The 9,230-nt window shown below is 41.1% G+C and overlaps 1 protein-coding gene across 2 annotated transcripts in view; it reads right to left on the minus strand.

The window, feature by feature from the left end:
- FAM228B (family with sequence similarity 228 member B) overlaps positions 1–9,230 on the minus strand; it is a 23,605-nt gene continuing 14,375 nt past the window's right edge. For both annotated transcript variants that reach the window (XR_013337523.1, XR_013337522.1), the window contains 3 exons: positions 5,548–5,654; positions 2,933–3,067; positions 1–437 (listed from right to left, as the gene is read on the minus strand). The gene's annotated coding sequence lies outside the window, so the exon portion shown is untranslated. The remainder of the gene's footprint in view (positions 438–2,932; positions 3,068–5,547; positions 5,655–9,230) is intronic.

The raw sequence follows: 9,230 nt of genomic DNA on the forward strand, positions 1-9,230 counted from the left end.
AACACGGGAGGGGGGAGGGGAAGAGGGAGAGAGAGACAGAAAGAAAGAGAGTCCCAAGCAGGCTTCACAATGTCAGTACAGAGCCCTACATGGGGCTCAAACTCCTGAACCATGAGATCATGACCTGAACAGAAATCAGAAGTCAGAGGCTTAACCAACTGAGCCACCCAGGCGCCACAGCTATCATTATTTTTATTGGCTCTTTCAGGCAATAATTAACTTCTAGGGAACATACATTTGTAATAATTGTCAACACAAGGTATTGTGATTTCTTAATTATCATGCAGACACTGAACTTTAGTGAAGTTTATTGGAGGTGCTTGAGTGCCTTCCTTGGTCCTCAACCTGAATGAATCCTGCTGGCAAGTGGCTTCTCTGAATCATTTGTTTCCTCTTACCAATCAAGGTCAAGGTGTGTGCTCCTTGGCTGCTAAAACCTTTGGAAGATGACAGAAAAGAAGAGTTAGATGTGATATAGGAACAAGAGGCTAACAAGAGCAGAAAGAATTCCTTAGCTCAGCTGAGCTGAACCCCTGAAGCCTACTGCTGCCAGAGCCAAGTGACTCATCTCGCAGGCCAGGGCCCCACCCAAACCTGCCTCAGCCTCTCCTCTATCCGGATTGAGAAACTTGCAGATTCTGGGACACAGAGATTCTGGGGTAGATCGCTGGTGTTTGACAGGAGTTGAGGGACCTCCCCCACGGTCTTGCTTTCATATGTCAGGATGTCTGGGGTACTAGGACATACTACAATTACTATGATTTAGAAAATACTACCTTCCTTTCCTCCCTTTTTTCAAACCTCTGAATCTTGCTCCTCCACATTCACTATCAGCTGACAGATGACCTGACTTCTCTAAGAAAATGAGGTAAACAGAAGTCAACAATGTTCCTTCAAAAATTCACCATGCTATATCCATGTACTCTGCCTTCCTTTCTCTTACAATTGGCGGCTTATCCCGCCCTCCATTTGAGTCCCGGAGGGCAGATAAAGGGTGTGGGGAGGATATGTGAATGCATGAGGGGGACTATTTTAGGTAGAGAAGTCAGAGAAGTCTTCTCTGAGAAGACATCTGTACAGAAGTCTGGGTGAACTGAGGGAGACATGGATCTGGGGAAAGAGTGTTCCAAGTAGAAGGACTAGCAGAAGCAAAAGCCTGAGATGGGAATGAAGTTGGTATATTAAGAAAACAAAAACAAAGCTGGGGAGGCTGGAGCATAAGGACTGTAGAGAGAAAACAGGAGATGAGGTTGGAGAGAAGGCAGGTGCCTAACGGGATAGGGACTTAGAGACCATGGTAAGGAATCAGAATAAAATCCAAAGCCTGAAGGGAAATCATTCAACGGTTTCGAGTAGGGAAGAAATCTAACATTTTTTTTTTTAAATGAATATAGCTTCTGCATGGAGAACTGATTCTACAGGGGCAACAGCAGAAGCAGGAAGACTAGAAGGCCAATGCACTAAGCCAGTTAAGATCACAATGGCTTGAGCTGGTGGTAGCAGCGAGGAACTGAAAAGTGAATAAACCGACAGAACTCAGTACCTGTTAGACGTAGGAAGTGAGTAAAGCAAGAAATCAAAGACGACACTTGGATTTTTGTCCTGAAGGGTCTTGAGTGGATTCTAATCCTACCCACCTGAACAATGGGAAATCTGGAGGCAAAGCAAGTTTGGCAGAAAGAGGGACACAAATATAAAAGTAAAGAATAATCCTTCTGGGGGCTGGTTAAATTCAAGATACTTATAACCATTACAATATATAAGGAGGATTCATAAGGTATCAGTGTAAAGCAATTTATTTTTTTCCCCTGCTGTCCACTGAAGCCTGATCTGTTGATATAGTTCTCCTGCCCTGCTTTACTGGTTTTATTTTCCTCATTGCACTTATTACCAGCTCACACATTTATTGGTTTATTGTCTGTCTCCCCCATCAAATGTAAGCTCCTAGGGACCAGAGATTTATCTCCTTTGTTTATGACTATGCCCCTCAAATACTGCCCAGCTCAGAGGAGGTGCTTGTTACATTTTGAGGAAGAAAGCAAACAAGCACATGGGAGGATACTAAAACAGGACACTAAAAGGAGTTAAACTACAAAATAAAGTTTTACTAAAACTTCTATGAGTTTAAAAAAAAAAGTAGTTCTCTTATCCTTTGGGGGTGGGAGTAAGGAAATGGAGAGACAGAAAAGAAGATGGAAAAACGGTTTATTCAGACTAACACGCCATTCCCGTATTGATTTCTAACCAGCAGATGAGGAGGGTGGGCTGTGACTTCTCCTCCAAATCCATTCCTAAAAAGGCTCCAGTCCAGAGCCTTGGGCACAGGGTAGAGAAGAGAACTGAGGAAGAAAAGTGGCAAGCTGACCTGGAAGCAGTAGAGACTAAGCTACACCAGTCACATGGCCTCCAAGTTTAGTTGTAGTTATGTTAGGACGAGAAATCTCTGAACACCTATATTTCTACACATTTTACATTTTGGGACTTTTACTTTACTTCTTAAATTTTACCACATTTCATTTAGTACATGATTCTTTTGAAAATTTTCTACCCATTTTAGTTGAGTTAAGGAAAACAAAATTTAGGACCTGGCTTGAATGTATAAGTCGCAAATAGCAGAGATAATAGAGATGGTGGGGAGACAAGAAGGGTGAAAATTCACAAGAAGAGGTAGGAAAATCTGATAGCCCACCTACCAGAAGGCATATCCATTGTGTAACTCTCAGGGCAATTCTCTCCATTCCCTCTGAATAAAGGAAGCTGCTTCTCAGTTTCTTCTACTCTCTCTTTTGCCTTGTTTGGGGTAAAGGGGTACATTCCACTGCCTCCTCTCTTCCTGAAGGCCGGTCATACAGAGAAGCTCCCAACTGCTCAGACTTTGGTATCAGCAATTGCTACCTTGTGTATGGCAAAACAGGACTATCCCAGCACTCACCACATCCTGGTGCTCTTCCCTTTCTTTCTTGGCTGAGGGCCACGGAAAAAAGGGCCCTTCACAGTTGGCCTCTTTGGGACTTGGATTCTTTTCTCTCATGAGTACTTAGAGGCTTTTTTTTCCAGAAAGGATGATCTTTTGTTTCCGTAGGAAGGAACCATAAAGAATGCTCTTAAAAACCAACTCAATTGCAGCATTTAAGATTTTAATTTGAAGTTGATGAGTTCTATTTGAATTTACATATTTTTTACGGAAAAGAAACCCAAATAAATAGCAATACCCTGCTCTAAGAATAGATTCATTTGAAATCTCTCTGCTGCTTAATCAAACAGCTGAGTCAGGCTCTTTCAGGGTCAATGACCCCCTCACAGAGCAGTCTACTGTGTCTTCCCAAGGAAGGTCTAACTTGCCAAAAACAAATATGCCTTCTCCACCCCTAATGCCATAATTGGGATGTTTCCCTAATTCAGAGACCAGAATCTAATCTTCCACCTCCTTTTTCCAAGGGGAACTCATAGATTTAAGTGGTCTAAAATATAGGCCCCCAGGTACTCCAACTTGCAATATTCTCTTTCATATCTGGATCCCATTCTGCTAGAAGAGATATTTGAGGACAAAACCCCTCCTTTTACATTATATACAGAAATTAAATAAAATTTAAATTTTTACTATCCTAAAACCTGACCCACACAGGTCCGTATGAGACTGTGGCAGTTAGGGCTTGTACAGAAACTTATTCTATTGAGACCTAGTATACAAGAGTGTTTTTGACTCATTCCATTTTTTAAGGCCTTTAGTTACCAAGTGAATAGGGTTTAGCGTCAATACTTTCTACTATTCCTCAATTCAAATATCCCATTCAAAATGCAGCCAATTGTTAAACCACACCTCTAGAACAATGGCCAGCTCCATCTCTAAAAGTCATCTGCTTCTACGTTTAGTCATTCTCTCTGCTGCCCATGCCAGCCTCATTTCTAAAAGCCCTGGGGCTTCTGCCATACCACAACTTACTTTGAGGCTTTTTAGGGACCGAGAATTGTACGTCAACCCCCTAAACAACACTGCACAAGCTCATTTTTTCTTCTGCTTTGCTAGTTTCTTTTATTTTTTATTTGAGAGAGAGAGTGCGCAAGTGCACTTGTGTGAGTGGGAGAAGGGCAAAAAGAGAGGGAGAAAATCTTAAGCAGGCTCCGCGCTCAGTGTGGAGCCTGACACAGGGCTCATTCCCACAACCCTAGGATCATGACCTGAGCCAAAATCAAGAGTCAGACACAACCAACTGAGCTACCCAGGCACCCCAGGTTCTTGTTTTATTATTATCAACAGCTTTACTCAGGTAGTAACTTACACATCATGAAATTCACTCATTTTAAGTGTACAAATCAATAATTTTTGTATTTTACAGAGTTGTGCAACCATCACCATAATCTTAGAGCATTTCTATCAGTCTAAAAATCTCATGCTCATCTAGAGTCACTCTCCATTCCCAGCCCTAGCCCTAGCTCAACAACAATCTACTTCCTGTCTCTATAGATCTGCCTTTCTGGACATTTCACATAAATACAAGCATACAATATGTGCTCTTTTGTGATTGTCCTCTTTCACTGAATATAATAGTTTTGAGGTTCATCCATTTGATAACATGTATCAGTAGTTCTTTCCTTTTAATCACCAAATACTCCGTGTATAGATATATCACATTTTGTTCATTCATTTACCAGAATATTTGGGTTATTTCCACTTTTTGGCTAGTGTGAATTCATGTGTAAGTCTTTATGGACATATGCTTCCATTTCTCCTGAGTAGGAGTTGCATTGCTTAATGTTTCACATTTTGAGAAAGTGCCAAACTATTTTCCAAAGCAGCTGCACCATTTCACATTCCCTGCAGCAACATCTAATGGATCTCATTAGTTTTAATCAGATAAACACATTATGTAACTATGTAGAGAGATCTCTTACTTTAATCCTATAACTAGTTGAGATGTTTCCCTCAGTCACACACACAAGAATAAGGACCACCACTCTGCTTATACCATCTCTTCACTCTGGGTATACCTACTATCCACCAAAACTAGTCCAAAACGTCCATTTTTACTGCTTCAATTCCAGTGAAAAATCTCCTAACCTTTGAGTTAATAATTTATCGTCTGTCTGTGCTTGTTATTTCTGAATGCGTTAACAGTTTGTTCTTTATTTTTTTAAGTTTTTTTTTAGTTTTTTGTTTGTTTGAGAGAGACTGCAAGTGGGGGAGGGGCTAAGAGAGACGGGAGAGAGAATCCAAAGCAGGCTCTGTGCTGTCAACACAAAGCCCAATGCAGGGCTCATGAACTCATGAACTCAAACTCATGAACTGTGAGATCACGACCTGAGCTGAAATCCAGAGTCAGATGCTTAACCGACTGAGCCACCCAAGCAACCCAGCAGTTTGTTCTTTAAAACAAGAAAAAGTTGAGGAAAGTTGCCACCTCATCCAGCCATAGAGGTGGGTGATGCCTGATGCCCCGCCACAGGAGCCTGGTGTGCCTCGGCACTGCTCCCAGAGCTTAAAAGGACGGCAGGGGTGGAAACCCAGCCAAGTATCCTTAATGAAAAAACATCACAGCCATGACTTACTTGTAAATAACTGCTTTTCCTTCTTCTGAGATTCCAGAGGATGAGGAGCTCTTGCCATGGGTTTCAAATCAAAATTACCATCGTTAAAATTCACTTTCACTTTTAACCTTTAACAAGATAAAGATGATCTCGTGAAGATGTTTTGAAGGATATTTTGAAAACAAAACAGTGATCTTTAACCGTTTTGTTTACATACTCCTTAAAAGAAGTTTGAAAACCCACATACCGCCTAGCACATTTAAAAATTGACACCTAAATTTTTTCACTGTAAGTTTAAAGTGTGTTTCTCATTAACAGATTTGGGATGAGCATTGTTGGCCTTACTATCAAACTTTAAGGATATAATTTGATAAAATAGATTTTAACCACCGTATTAATAAAGCACATCAAATCTGAAGGTGATCACATAAAACTGTTAGATAAGGATTATAACCAATGTATTTTGAAAATTTTGGCAGTTCCCCAAAACATTCCAGTTATATTCATAAGAAGCATCACTAAATTATATGACTTTAACTATTCGAAATTCAGAGCACTTCAAAACAGACCAAGTACCCTGATTCTAAGGCAAGTCTTTAAATCAATCAATCATCAATCAACTAATTAAAGTAAAATAAAATATATATGACCGGGAAATACAGAAAGACCTATGGGCTGAATTTCCTTGCTTCATCATCATTAAAGGAATTCTCTTTAAAGTCAGTATTTTTAGGGGCACCTGGGTGGCTCAGTCGGTTAAGCGTCCGACTTCGGCTCAGGTCATGATCTCACAGTTCGTGGGTTTGAGCCCCGCATCAGGCTCTGTGCTAACAGCCAGCTCAGAGCCTAGAGCCTGTTTCAGATTCTGTGTCTCCCTCTCTCCTGACCCTCCCCTGCTCATGCTGTCTGTCTCTCTCTCTCCACCCCTCCCCTTCTCGCTCTCTAAAATTTATTTTAATAAATAAACTTAAAAATAAATAAAATGGAAGACAGAATGGCAACCCTCCTCCATACAGCTGTCTCCCATATCGGTTTTCCTACAGATAGGTCTATTAACAGTCTTGGATTCACCCAAACTAGACATTATTTTTTTTTAATTAATGTAATTATATAAGCCAAACACTGGATGATTTCAGTCCCAAGAAAATGATGTTCCTCTTTGTCACTTTATTTCTAACCAGGATCCCACCATTACATTTTCTAGTAGGCTGGGTTAAGTGTCTCTCCTCTGTGTTTCCTTAATGACCTGTGCATATCAGTATTATCACATTTGCCACATTGTAATGGAATTATCTGTTTAAATGGCTATCTTCTCTATTATAAGTTCTTTATACAGAATTATAATTACAACTCAACACATGATTCCTTGATTGAATTAATTTGATACAGGAGTTGAATTATGTCCCCCAGAAAAGGTATGTTCAAGATATATTCACAGGTCCCTGTGAACGTGACCTTACTAGAAAATAAGATCTTTGCAGAAGTACTCAAGTTAAACGAAGTCATAATGGATTAGAGTACGCTCTAACCCAGTGACAGATGTTTAACAGGGAAACTGGATGCAGACACAGGGGAAAGAACAACATATGACCATGGAGGCAGACATTAGAGTGATAAGGCTGTAAACCGACTAAAAAGATTGCCAGCAGCCACCAGCAGCTTGGAAAGACACAAGGAATGAGCCTCCCCTAGAGCCTTCATAGAGGGAATGGCCCTGTTGACATCTTGATTTTATACTTCCAGCCTCCAGAACTGTGAGAGAATAAATCTCTGTTGTTTTAAGCCACTTGGTATATGACACTTTGTTACAAATACCTTAGGAAACTAACACATAAGAACAAATCTCAAAACTGAATTCCTCTCTGACTCCTCCATTTCCCTGGCCTTCCAAATCTGGCCAACAAAATCTAAATCTCTTCATTCCATTCCTTTTACCACCATCTTGAGGCCTTTATCTACACAACACAGAGCCTTATAAAAACTTCAGCAATCTCCAACTTTTACTGTCTTATCTCCAATCTATCATATACATCATATGTCAGATTAAAGTTGTCAGGATTTCATGCTCTCCTCAATGACTCCCCCTTCCCTTACATGATAAAATCCCAATTTTAAGCTGGCATTGAAGGCTTTTCATAAAATGACTCCAACCTAGTTTCATAGACTTAACCAGTGAGTGGTAATCTACTCATTCATTTCACAGACAAGAAGACAGTTGCAAATTGTGTGATAAGTAAAAAAGTAGATGTATGTCAACTGGTGAGACAAAAGAGGGACTGGACCAGACTGCCTAATATAAGGACGTGGACTGGAAGTGTTTCATACAGGAAGTGGTAAAGTGGCATTTAACAGAGTCTTGGAAACAATGTTTTCCTCAAAAAAAAAAAAAAGACTGAACACAGGACAGAACACCAGAGAAAGGCCCCATCAGTGGCAGAGAAGTATGGGAAGAAATCAAGAGCTTCAGGTAAACAAGTGCAATGCCCTAGATCCTTTGCTTCCCTGGATCCTTTGCCCCTATAGAACAAAAGCCTTAAGCTGCTGGAAAGAGGCAAGTAATTCTTCCCACCCACCTCCAGAACAATAAGCAAAGATATACTACTTCTGGGAGAGAAGTAAAAGCAAAACCTGCCTGCATGTAGAGGAGGAATACGAGGGAAACACCCAGGAGCAAGGCAAGGATCCACTACTACTAGGATAAGGAGAGAAGCAAAAACCCTCTATCCCAGGGGACAGGACAAGAAACTGCTTGGGGTCCAGAATCCTATACCTATACCAAGCAGAGAGATCTGCCACTATTGGAAGAGGGGCAGAAAACTATCACCCAAGAACAACCACACAAGGTGGTGTTTGGCTGCCAGAGAGAGAAAGGGAAGGAACTCTAAGAACATGCTGCTCCTGAGGCCCAAGCACATAGAGCATGCCTAAAACTGAGGCAGGATAAGACGACAGAAAAAATTCCTCTGCTGCCACGATGAGCCTAGCAATAAGCAAGAAGCAACAGTAGTGTATTCTGGGGATGAAGCAAGAACATGGGGAGACTCACCCCACACACACCTCCGTGATGCAGGCTTGCAGACCAAAAATCGAAAAGGGAGCAGGAACACTTGAGAAAACCCTTCTGGCATAGCAGCCCCCACCCTAAGCACAAGGCAACAGCAGCTCACCACTAGAGGCATTTGAAACCTAAGGTGCACTAAAGGTAACAATAGCAATTATAATACCTAAACCCAGCTCAACTTCTGACTAGATGAGCCCAATTCTCCACACTAACAGTTGACAGAAGAAAAAGTGTATCTGTTTCTAGACATACTCAGTCTATACTGTGCTACCTCTAATGCCTGGCATTCAATCAAAAATGACAAGACATGCAAAGGAAAAAAAAAGCCAAAACAAAATAACCTCAAATAGCCAGCATTTAATAAAACATTACAAGACATTGGGGAGAGGAGCAAGACAAAATAACCCATTGTCAAGAGTGAAAGCACAGGACGCCTGGGTGGCTCAGTCAGTTAAGCATTCGACTTCAGCTCAGGTCATGATCTCATGGTTTGTGGGTTTGAGCCCCACGTCAGGCTCTGTGCTGACAGCCAGCTCAGCCTAGAGCCTGTTTCAGATTCTATGTCTCCCTCTCTCTCTGACCCTCCCCTGCTCATGCTGTCTCTCTCTCTCAGAAATAAATAAAACATTTAAAAATTAAAAAA

The sequence above is a fragment of the Crocuta crocuta genome, unplaced genomic scaffold, assembly GCF_008692635.1.
Source record: "Crocuta crocuta isolate KB4526 unplaced genomic scaffold, BGI_CrCroc_1.0 scaffold246, whole genome shotgun sequence".
Classification (NCBI taxonomy): domain Eukaryota; kingdom Metazoa; phylum Chordata; class Mammalia; order Carnivora; family Hyaenidae; genus Crocuta; species Crocuta crocuta.